Genomic DNA, 12,688 nt, shown 5'->3' on the forward strand with positions numbered 1-12,688 from the left:
TGCACGCGTGTAGCAAAGGAAGGGAACAGGCTGCATGTGGGATGGAGGATGGGTGCTCAGCTCTCCTCCCTTGTGTGTGCCTGTGGTGGGGGGAGGGTCACTGGGCTGATTTCTGTCACTGAGGCAGGGGACCCCAGGACACAGAACAGACCCAGCAAGGCCTCTGTAGCTGCAGCCGGTGCCTGAGCTGCTCAGCCTGCCTGTGCTGACTGACACTGACCGAAGCTGGTCTCATAGCCCAACTCTAGCTTCTCAGCCAGTCTTGACTGGCACCTGCCTGGCAGCCCACTGACCACTTAGTGGAGATGGTCTGACACCCTGGGGGCTAGAAGCTGGTTGTAGGTTCTTTGACTTTAAGGGACTATCTTCTAAAGAGGCCAAAGTAGGCACCTTTGCTGGTGGCTCTGGCAGAGCTGTGGAAGCAGCAGCTCAAGTTCTGCCTTGAAGCTGAGTCCATTTGCTTTCCCCCTTCCAGGGACAGATGGGGAATCCTACCACAGTTCTCTCATCACTGAATCAAAGGTATCATTGGGGGTGACGACCAGTGGGCAGGGGGTCAGAAGAGGCCCTGGGATCACTCAGCGCAGACTCCTTCGCCGTCTTCCTCCTCAGCACCCCTACCTCTCTTGGTTTCCTGTGGCTGCTATAACAGATGACCACAAACTTGGTGGTTTAAAACAACAGACTCTTCCTCTTTCACACTTCTGGAGGCCAGAAGTCTGAAATCAAGGTGTCGGCAGGGCCTCGCTCTCTCTGGAGGCCCTGGGGGGACCCATTCCTCGCCACTTCCAGCTTCTGGAGCTGTCAGCATTCTTTAGCTTGTCCCTACATCTGTCTCTGCTCTGTCTTTGTGAGGCCTTCTCTGTGTGCATCATCTCCCTCTACCTCACTCTTATAAGGATACTTCCTGTTGAATTTAGGGTCTGCCCAGATAATACAAGAATCCAAGATGATCTCCTCCTCTCAAGAGCCTTAACTTCCTTACATCTGCAAAGACCCTTTTTCCAAATGAGCTCACATTCACAAGTTCCCGGGATCCAGACACAGACCTATCTTTTTGGGAGACCACCATTCAACCTGCTATACCATTCAGTGGTTGGTAGGTTGTGGCTTAGACCCCTCTAGTGATGGGAGGCTCACTGCTGCATGAGTTGGTCCATCTATGTCCAAACAGGTCTAATTATTTTAAAATTCTTACTTGGGTGGAGCTGAGATTTTGCTCAACAGGAACTTTTACCCACTGGCCTTAGTTCTGGTCTTTAGAGTACATACATCTACATAAATAAACCCTCCAATCCCACCACCTCTGCCCCTGATTACAAGGCAAAAACAAAATGAGAAAAAGGGTGAATGGGCTTAGTTTTGATACCAGGGCAAATGCAGAGACCCCGGTCTCCCTGGTGGCCCTGTCCCTAGGACTTTGTGCCTGTTTCCTTGCCGTAACACCAGAGAGTTGCCAAATCACCGTTTCATGGGATGCTTTTGAGAAATGCATCCTGGAGATTCACAATTTGCACTGGTACATTAAAGGCTCTGAGAAGTCCTAAATAAAGAAATCCACTTAACCCCAATATTTTCCAAACTTATTTGAAAATACAGTGCTTTTATCCACTACCATCTTCTTTTATCACCTTGCAAAACCTCCTCACTGTTTGGGGAAATGCTTTCAGTGATGCCTCGGGGTCTTTTCCAGCTTTCACAATCTGTTTAGGTCAAACCTAATAGTTCATGTGCTCAGATGCCCATCCCTAGTGCTGTTGTTAAGCATTTTGCTGGAGGTAACAGATAATCTGGAAAATTAGAGGCCCCTGCCCCAAGCCATAGACAGCCAGGGTGAGGCTGTGGGTGATGGCCCCCGCCTAGGGGCCCTGGGCCTCTCTAGCCCCTACCTGGCACCACAGGAAGCTGAGGGCCCCTGTGGGAGGAAGCCAGGGAAGTAAGGAGTATTTCTGTTGCTCTGTCCCCTGGAGATCCAGACCTTGTGTCAACTTCAGACTCAGTGCTGCTCAGCCATCCTCGTTAGGTAATGCTGTCTCTGAATCAGGTCTTCTGGAAGCTTTATTTGAAGGTCTCAATTAACTTCTACCTTGGCTGTGGAGGGCGGAAACACACACACACACGCGCACACACACACACAGTCTCAACGGAGTTGAAGCTTATGAAGTGGGAGCAAGAAGAATACCCGGACCTCCCAAATGAAAGGTGCTTCTAGTGGGGAGAAAGAAGAATCTGAATGATTTGTTCTAATGGAAGAAGGAGAGAGACTGAAGATCACTCACTGATGGAATCGGTGGAGCTGGGAGCTCTGAGGGAGATGGAAACGTTGACAGGAAAGCTGAACTAGGAGAATGGAGTGTCTTGAAAAGGCTACCACGTTTCTCCCCCTGCCCAGCGTGAGATGACATGTGGGCTATTACCCTCTCCTATCCTTTTCTGTCTTTAAGACTCCTAGAAGAGGACACTCAGCCTCAGAGGATCAACCTTTATGGAGTGTCTGTTACCCAACAGTTTCATCTGCAGAAACAACGTTCGCTGTGCCCTGAGATACAGCTGTTTACTGAGTGCCCCGTACCAGATACCATGCTAGCTGCTGACACATACATATTATTTAATCCTTTTAACCTCTAAAATCTTACAGGTGAAGACACCAAGGCTCAGGGAGTTTTAGTGTCATGTCAAATGTTAAGAAGCAAAGCGCGGAGCAGGGCCAGCTCTGTCTGGCTCCTGACCCCACACCACAGCTTTTCGACATTATTTAGTAACAGCCTCTGTATCCTGAGGGTGCTCTCCCCAGGTGTGACCTGAATCTCTCCTCCCCTCGCCTGAGTTGGATCTGATGGAAGGACTGTGTAAGTAGGTCGGATCTGCTCCTAACCCAGCTTGAGAGACATCACCTGTCTTCTCGTGCAGGTAAGTCGCCTTCTAGCTACTGGGGTGGGGAATGTTTGCTTTCTGTTAATGAAAAGAAAGATGTGATAATAAATAGATGCCCAACCCAGTGCAGTAATCAGTGTCCCTAACAATAAGGCTCTGTGTTTGGTCTTGGCTGCGGGTTCTATTCATTGGCTAACGTCACTACTCAGGAGCCCCTGGGCATGTCAACAGGGTAGGGCCCCAGGCACACTTAACAGGTGAGCAGACTGAGCCTTTCTGCCTTAAGCTCCCAGAATTCCTCCTGGGAAGTGAAGTTCCTGCAGACCGGCTTCCAGGTGCCCCAGGCCAGAGTGAGGGAGGTGCCTTGGGCTCCCAGGTGCATGGGGCAGTGGAAATGGCGCCCTGCGCCTGGCATCAGGAAATGGGGGTCTTGGCCCAGCTCTGCCTCTGGCGCCCTGGGTGACGTGAGGCAAGCCTGTTTCCCTCTCTGAACCACAGTTCCCACATTTGTATAATGGTGGGGGGTTGCACCAAATACACTCTCAGGTTCCTTCTAGTTGTGACATTACAGGATCCTGTAGATGCAGCTTCTCCCAGATCTGCTTTATTCCAGGTGCCACAGCACAGGGGCCCCCAGCTGGTAGGTGGAAGACCTCAGAGCTTCAGCAGCCCAAACTCTTTTTTCTGTGAGCTGCTGGACACGCTTTCCCGCCTCAGCTTCCCCAGACCCTTCCTTTCTTCCCCACATTCATGTGTATGAAATTTCCCACTTTGTGAGACATTTTCAGAAACATTATCCCGCTGGAGCCTCACCACAACCGTGTGAGATGGGCAGAGAAAGGAACGTAACATGTGGGCATCACCCATGTGCCGTGCCCCTTCCGGGCTGTTTCAGTGAATCTTCCTATAGCTAGAGAAATCCTTTGGGGAATAAGGCAGAGTATAAATAAATAGACGGTGGGTGGATAGTTAGATAAATACATACATGTGTAATTCTCACCGTGGCCTGGAAATCTTGGTGTTATTATCATCAGCACATCACAAGGAAGGAAAGTGAGGCGCAGAGGGGTTCAGTACCTACCCAGGGTCCCCTGGCTATCAGGCAGCAAAATCAAGATTTGAACCCAGGCCTCTGTGGCCTAAGCTCATGGCCCTTTCTGCTGTGTGCTAAGGACACAATCAACATTCTTTGCTCCAGATGAACTGGGTATATAGGGATGAAGTGACTTCGTCAAGGTTACCGAAGCTCCAACTGGCAGAGCCAGGAATCGAACCCCCATTTTTTGCCTACAAACGTAAGGCTGTTTCTGGAAACATCATAGTTGCCTCAAAAGAAAAACCAGTGCAGTCCCTTCCACCTTCCCTCCCTTTCTTCATTCCTCCCTTGCTTCTGTCTTTCCAGGAACATCCCCTCTCCTCTCACGTGTCCTGAGCAGGAAATCGCATGATCTGCTCCTTGGCGCAGATAACAGAGCCACCACTCCCCAGGCTCTGTGTGTCTTTAGGGGCGTGGGGAGTGCGGGCCCCAGGCAGCAGCACGCACATGCTCAGTGACCCACAGCAGCTGATCCATGGGGTGCGGGGTGGGTGTGCTGACACCTAGGGGAACACTCATGGGGATTCTGGCAGCACCTGGTCCCACTCTGCATGCGTTGTCCTTGGGGCGTCTGGCTGAGTCTGTGCAGGTCTCCCCTGTTCCTCTGAGCATACCCCAGGCAGTTGGAGTGGCAGGGCCTGCCCACACAATGAAGCTGGACTCTTTCTCTGAAGCGTACTTGCCTTCCTGTCACCTGGCCCTGCTACAGAGTCTCCCTACCTCTCTCCTGAACCATGGCAGAAGACACAAGCTGCCAGCCTCCTCTCTGGGCTCTTCCTGTTGCCTTCCATTCTTTACCCTGCCACCAGACAGATCAGCTTAAAACCAGACTTTCCAACTTCAGGCTGCAGCCCATTACATGTGTCCCGTGGGTCATGGGACTCAATCTGGAAAGTAGCAAATTTGTTTGGAAAACTCTTGCTTAAAGCATAGCCCAGAGCATGTCTTCTCCCTGCTTCTCAAGAAATGATCAATGGAGGAATCCTACTTACTTCAGATCTCTCCGTGTGTGTGTGTGTGTGTGTGTGTGTGTGTGTGTGTGTCTGTGTGTGTGTGTGTCTGTGTGTGTGTAGGGGGTGGTATTTTGGAGTGAATTTATTGAAGTCTAAAACATACATAAGATACACAAATCATGTGCACAGCTCAATGAGTTTGCACAGAGCCAGCAGGCCTGTGCACACATTACTCAGCCAAGAAACAGCACTCGGCCAGCACCAGAGGCCCTTGGACCCCTCTCGTCTCTGCCTTCCCCTGACCCTACAAGGCCAACCATGTCCTGACTTCTACCATCATAGACTCATTTGCCTTACAAAAATGTATATAGGCCAGGCACGGTGGTTCATGCTTGTAATTCCAGCACTTTGGGAGGCTGAGGTGGGCAGATCACGAGGTCAGGAGTTTGAGACCAGCCTGGCCAACACAGTGAAACTCTGTCTCTACTAAAAATACAAAAATTAGCTGGGTGTGGTGGCAGGGACTGTAATCCCAGCTACTCCGGAGGCTGAGGCAGGAGAATCGCTTGTGAATCCGGGAGGTGGAGGTTGCAGTGAGCCAAGATTGTGCCACTGAACTCCAGCAGGGTGACAGAGCTAGACTCCATCTCAAAAAAAAAAAAAAAAGTATATAATGGAACAATATGTATTATCTTGTGTCTGACTTATTTTGTTTACTATTCTATTTGCTAACCAGCTATGTACATGCATGTAGCATATACACATACCCACATAGATATACACCCATATATGTATGTACATATGCATGTGTGTAATATATACATTTGTGTATATATGAATATCACATATGTGTGAAAAAATAATGTATATAAAATTTGTCCCCATATTTTGCTGAAATATTTAAAATAAAAAATCCAAACATTATGTCATTTCATCCTATATTCTTCGGTATGCATCTCTAAACAATACGGACATTATCTTACACAGCACAATGAACGTTATTATCCCACCTAACAGAATTAAGAACAATTCCTGGGCATTACCTAACACTCAGTTCATATTAAACATTCCCAGTCTGTGCATTTACAGAAGTGCACAGATACAAGTGAGGCTGTGATCCCCACCACTGTTCCTGCCTTCTTTCCTGGCTCCTCAAGCCAGTGTCCATCAGCACTGCCTTTGGAATTCAATCCCAACTCTCCCAGGGTCTTCTGCAGTAGTCCCAAGTCTGGCACAAAACTCACAGAATGTTAAACTCAGCTAATTCAGACTCTCATTTGGTTTCTGAGTCCCTTTTAACAGCATCCACCATACAGACCCAGCCTCTTTTTGAACATTTGCCCCAAACAGGTAGCACCATCTTCCTTAGTCAGGGGTCAGGTCTACTTCCTCCATTTGCGAGTATCCATTTTTAGTCCTAGCCTTGTCCTCTGGGGTCACTCCAAATAAGCCTAGTTTCTTTTCCATGGGGAATATCTTCAGATATTTGGAGATACTTCAGATACCTCAGAACCATCCTTTCCCCACCCTGCCTCAGCCTCAGACTGTACGTTTTAGACCTTTCCTCTGGTCCCAGGCAATCCCATCAATTTACAATTGCCCCTGCATGCCCATACTTCCCTGAACCTGGGCCCTTCCTCAGGCTGTCTGCCCTGTAGCTTCCCTGCCTTCACCTGCCAACATCCTATTAGACTTCTGAGGCCAACTTCACTGCTACCACCTTCGTGAGAACTTTTCTGATGTGTTCCATCCAATATAGAAAATTCTCACCCTTTGCATTAACCAGAGAACCCGGGTAGCTGCCTTGTGCTGTCAATTGTGTTCTGACTTGTTTTAAAGTTATTTGAGAATCTTTGTAATCCCTCAGCAGCTTCCAAGTTCTTTGAAGACTGATCCTTTCTTACCTGTATTTGTTTTTCTGGAAATGTCTTGAAAAGCATAGGTGCTCGGGCCGGGCGCGGTGGCTCACACCTGTAATCCCAGCACTTTAGGAGGCCGAGGTGGGAGGATCACAAGGTCAGGAGTTCGAGACCAGCCTGGCCAACATGGTGAAACCCCGTCTCTACTAAGAATACAAAAATTAGCCGGGTGTGGTGGCACGTGCCTGTAATCCCAGCTCCTCGGGAGGCTGAGGCAGGAGAATCACTTGAAACCGGGAGGCAGAGGTTGCAGTGAGCTGAGATTGCACCACTGCACTCCAGCCTGGGTGACAGAGAAAGACTCTGTCTTGGGAAAAAAAAAAGAAACAAAGAAAAAAAAGAGTAAGTGCTCACAGTATGTGCTCTGTGTTCACTAGTACATTAAGAACTTTTTGGTTGTAAGTGACAGATATCCAACTCAAATTGGCTTCAACACAAAAGGGATAATTTCCGTGTAACAGGAAAGTCCAGGGAGATAACCACTGGAAGTATAGTAGGGTTTAGGCCATCAAACAGTGTCATCAGGAACTTGCTGTTCTCCACTGCTCAGCTTTGCAACCCTCTAGGTTGGCTTTCTTCCTGGTAGTCTGTCTTCAAGGAGTAGTAAAGACTGGTGTCTCAGTTGTAAAAAGAGTGCTTCTCTAAGAGTTTGAGCCATAGTCTCAAATGTGACTCTCAGAAGCCAGTCTTGGGTCATTGCTACAATCCTGAACCTATCACTAACTGTAGCCAGGGACGTGAGATATTGTTTGGTCAGGACTGGATCGTGTGTCCACGTGTTCACCCCAAGAGCTCAAGGGTAGGGTCATCCATGGCACATGAAATGAGGAAGTGGAGGTTCTCCAAAGGAAAATCGGGGTGCTCTTACCAGCAGAAGAGTTCATTAACACCATTTGTACTAAGACTCTGGGGCCAGAATACCTGCAGTGAAATCTCAGCTCTGTTGCTTTTCAGCTCTGGAAACTTGGGAAAGTTGACCTCTTCTGACGTCAGTTTTCCCCATCACTGAATGGGGATAATAATTGTAGCTACCTCATAGGGGTGTTGCGAATATTAGCTGAGTTAATGCAGTATATGTGATCCAATTAAAACACTGTCTGGTACCAGGTAAGCCCAATTAGAGGTTTTTATAGGTGTACCAACAGTTATTGCCTCATGCCCCCAATATTTTGTGTGTTACTCTTTATTCTTCTTGGTTGGATTGGAAGTTGCCTGAGGGCAGTGCCCATCTAGGCTTCCAGCTTCTCTTATACCCTTGAGAACAGGCTGATAGTGGCTGTGAGATCATGGCTGTGAGACCCTGGCAGCATCCTAGGCCCCCTACCACATCAGAAGTAGATAAGCCTGCCTGAGCCTCCTGGTCTGGGCCTGGAGCAAGCAGGGCTCCCAACAGCCCCTTCCCCCTTGCTTTCCCAGATCCTCAGAACAGGAAGGTGGCAGACTCGTGTTTCAAAGTGGGACTTGAAGATGCTTGGCAGGAGACTCGTCCAGATGGAGGGGCAGTGGGGAAAAGCTTTACCTCCTTTAGGACTTCTGTGTCTCCCTTGCCTTACAACGTACCCAACATTCAATCCAGCGTCTTGGTGGCAGATGAGGAAGCCGAGGTATAGAGATGTCAAGGGGCTTGGCCCGGGTCACACAGCCCACCATAGTAGGGCTGCCCTTGGAGCTTCATTTCCCAACTGGAAGCCAAACCCTGTGCCACCTCTGCTTGTGCAGATCCTAGAACCAGAGAAGAAGCGGGGCAAGTTGTCCTGTTTCTCTTCTCCCAACCTGACAAACATTCCTACCAGGGTGACTTCTGTTCTGACTCATAAAGATATTTCTGAATAATAGCACTGGTCACTTTATCTCTGGAATGTATCCGGCTTTTAAAAAAACAAAAAACCAAAAACTGGTGGCAGGGAAGTACCCTCTTCCTGCCCCCCGCCCCCCCACAGGGCACTGATTCCACGATTCCACTCAGTCTCCTAGGGGCCTTGTGGGGGTGGCCAGAAAGGCCTCAATTGCATATGCTTTCTCAAAAGTCTTGCCCACACTTCAGTATAACTCTAAATGTTTTCTAAGGAAAAAAAAGGTTTTGTTGTTGTTGTTTGCTTCTTGTTTTTTGTTAAATTGAGGGTAACATACATAAAGTAAAATGAAGAAAATGCTGTAATCCTAAGGGCAGAGCCTGTGGATGAACTTTTACATACCCACAGATGTGTAATACCCCACCCAGATGGAGATTGTTGTTTTAAAACTATGATTATGACTGCCTCTAGAGTGATATTTCTTGTCTTCATTTCTTCTCCATTGGTGTATAGCCCATTCATGAAATGGGAATCATGTTGGGTCAAAGCTTATGTGTCACATCTGAGAAGACTCTAGCTGGGAGGGTTGCTCTTGGAATTTCAAGGAGGTTGTATAAAGCCACAGGAGAGAAAGTCATACTTGCTTCTTCCCCAGGTGTGGATCCGTGTTCATCAGCGGGTATAGCCTTTTCTCTGCCCCACACCTGAGAGATACAATACATGCCTCAGTGGCTCATGCATCAGTGTGAGTGGCTTCGTGTATCAGTAAAGAGGGGAGATGTGGTTTGAAAAAGCTGTTCAGGCTATTCCAATGTTCACTTCCACAGTAGGTGAGGTGTAAGGCTCACTGATTTACCTTATTTCCTTCATTCTGAAACACCATCCTTTGTTAGATCCCTCATGTGCTTAATGGGATCTATACTGGTTATTCCCCATTTGCTGAGTGCCCCACTAGATCCGCTCTCTACCCTTCTTTGCCCTCCTCTGTTCCCTGGGAGGCCAACTTTAGTGGACTGCATGGATCAGCAGCCCCCTGCCATTTGGCCAGAGAAGGAGGCAGGAGGTGGGAGAGATGGTCTGGTATTTCTTGACCCCAACTCCTCCCTCCCTTTCAGCGGGCTATCTCTGGCAGTGGCTCCTTCTCTCTACCTGCTGGATGGCCCCTCTTTCGTGGTCCCAAGCTCTCTAGGTTCCAATAACATGATTGCCTCCTCTTTTCAACCCTAGGGATGGTCATCATTTCCTGCTGTTACTAGGCTCTAGGTGCCTCAAGTTCCCTCTTAACTCTGCCCGTACCTCTATAAGGAATTTCTCCATTAAAGCATCATCCTTTGAACCATCTGGGTTAAAGTCTGTTTCCTGATGGACCCATAACTGATTCACAGGTCTTTGGACAAAAACGGGAACACTTGCATATTCAATAGACATCGATTATAAGATACTTCTGGCTTTCAGAAATGTTACAACATCATCAAAAACTATGGCTTACTATAAAGAAATGATGGCAGGTTCATTCAGGCATGATGGATATAGAGGACAGTGTATCATTAAAAGATGTAAGCTGGGCGCAGTGGCTCATGCCTGTAAACCCAGCACTTTGGGAGGCCAAGGTGGGCTGATCACTTGAGGCCAGGAGTTTGAGACCAGCCTGGCCAACACGGTGAAACTCCATCTCTACAAAAAACACAAAAATTAGCCGGGTGCGATGACGTGCGCCTGTAATCCCAGCTACTTGGGAGGCTAAGGCAGGAGAATCACTTGAACTTGGGAGGCAGAGGTTGCAGTGGGCTGAGATCACGACACTGCAGTCCAGCCTGGGGGACAGAGGAAGACTCTGTCTCCAAAAAAAAAAAAAAAAAGATGGGGTTTGCTCCTAAACTTACAAGGCTGGAAGCATGGCAAACAGCAAAGCGCTGGGTTTAAAGCCAGATGGGATGGCTTTGAACTCAGGCTCTGACACTTACAGCTGGAAAATTTTGAGTAGGCTGCTGTGACACTCTCGGCCTCCTCTCTGGCAATCCAGAGTCACTCTGCTGTCTATATCCCTTTCAGAGATGTCATGTGTAAGGACAAGTGAGGCGATGTGTGTGAAAGGGCTTCATGTATCCCGTGCTGAGATGAGTGGGCCAGCACAGCTCTGAGGGGGCAGCTATTCTGGGAGTCCTCATCTCTCAGGGGCCAAACACCGGCCAGGATGGACAAACAAGGAGACCGGCAAAAGTAGGGCAAGAGAGGTTTCAGAGACCCAGAGAGACAATGAGAAGACAGCTCACCTACCCTTTTCTTCCCACCCCAGCTTCCCTCTTCCCCTTCCCTTCCCTCACTTGACATGGGCTCTTCTCTAAGCTGAGGGATGGTGTTGAGGCTATTTGTTCAGTGGAGAATTAAGGCGCATCTCTAAGTGTAGGATAAAGTCATGCACCAGATAAAGACCATGCCTTCCAAAGACCAATAAGAGAGAGACAAAGACATTCCAACAGGAGGCAGGTCATGCCATGTCCTGGGGAAGAAGAAGAGCCTGGTGTCGGAGAATCTCAGCTGCACTCCTAACAGATCACTAACTCACTAACCAGTTCCCCTGGACAAGTTATTCAATCTCACTGTCTTCTTCTGCAACCAGGGAATAATATCCACCTCCAGCGTTTGCTGTGAGACTTCCACGGAACAAGCCCTGTATTCAGCATGGTGCCTGGCTCTGATTTTAGCACTCAATAAAGGGTCACCTCTATTTTTAGCATTCCAGGGAGCCAGAGGACCCTTTCTAACTGGATGATTCTGGAATGATTTCCCAAGGAGAGGGCACTTGGAGGCTGAATTCTCTGTATGGCAGGCACAGTTCACTGAGGCACTCGCTGAACCGGGGGAGGTCAGTCCCGCAGCAGCACCGGGGCACAGCGCTGTGTGTCCAGCACTGGGAGGACTGAAAGGGGGTGAGCGGGCTGCGGAACGCAGGCCTCCCGGCGGGCAGAGGGAGCCAGCACGAGTTCTGGAGTAGGAGAGGGCCGGGATCAAAGCGCTCTGAGGCAGGCCAGGGCGCACCAAAGGGAGGCTAGTGAATTGCATCAGCACAGATTCCGTGATGCTCTGCAGACGTCTCCACGCTGCTGGGCTTTACGGGAACCCACAAGAAAGGAAAGGACCGGGGAGCTGGCAGGGCGAGGGCGGGCGAAGGCGCGAGGGTGCGCTCGCCCGCGCGCTCCCGGCGGCGCCTGGCCGGGGCTGGGCGCGCCCGGGACTGCGGAGGCCGCGGAGGAAGCTCCCGCTCCCCTTCCCCCGCCTCTTTCCCCCCGCGTTACTGGAAGGACTGTGTGGGAGAGACCCAGAAGCACCCGGATTTTCGAGCGCCAGGTGGGGGAGGGCGGGGCAGCCTCTACTGCTCAAAGGAAAACCAAAAGTGCGTCTGTTCGCACCGCTCCGACACGCGGTTGCTACTGGGAGGGCTCAGGGCGCTTTGGCCGCGCCTCCCTTTGCAGCCCCCAAGACTTGGCTAGGGCGGCCTGAGGCCCGCGTGGCGCGGGGAGGGGCTGAGAAGCGAGTAGGAAAGTGTCACGATTTCTTCTGTGCCCCTCCCGTCCCTACCCCCACCCCCAGTTTTCTGGGTTTTGCTGCTGCCGCTGGGGAAGGACTGATTCGTTTTGCGTCAAAGGACTGCATTTACTCAGTCCTGCTGGGAGAGGCGCGTAAACACCCAGGCAGGCCAGGACGCAGGGATGGGGAGGGGGAAGAAAAAAGCAAAGCACCCACGGCCGGCGCGTGCGTCCGCCTGCCCCACACCCCTCTCCTGGGCCTGCGGAGTTAGGGACTCTGTCCAGCGGGCAGCAGCGGAGGTGCGAGGAGTCTGGCTGGCCTCGCCTCGTCGCGCACGCGCGCGCGTCCTTGGGGATAGCGTTCAGGACAGAATGTGTTTTATAGCTGTAAACAATGACCCCGAGTATTGTTTGGGATTACCGTATCTTGGGGCCCTTGGGGCGGCCAGATGCCGCCAGCCGTCCCGGAAATGCCAGCGCTTTATATAGAGCCCCAGGAAAGCTTCGCGTTCCCGGCTCTATTTTT

Source organism: Hylobates moloch, unplaced genomic scaffold, assembly GCF_009828535.3.
Source record: "Hylobates moloch isolate HMO894 unplaced genomic scaffold, HMol_V3 SCAFFOLD_13, whole genome shotgun sequence".
NCBI classification, from domain to species: Eukaryota; Metazoa; Chordata; class Mammalia; order Primates; family Hylobatidae; genus Hylobates; species Hylobates moloch.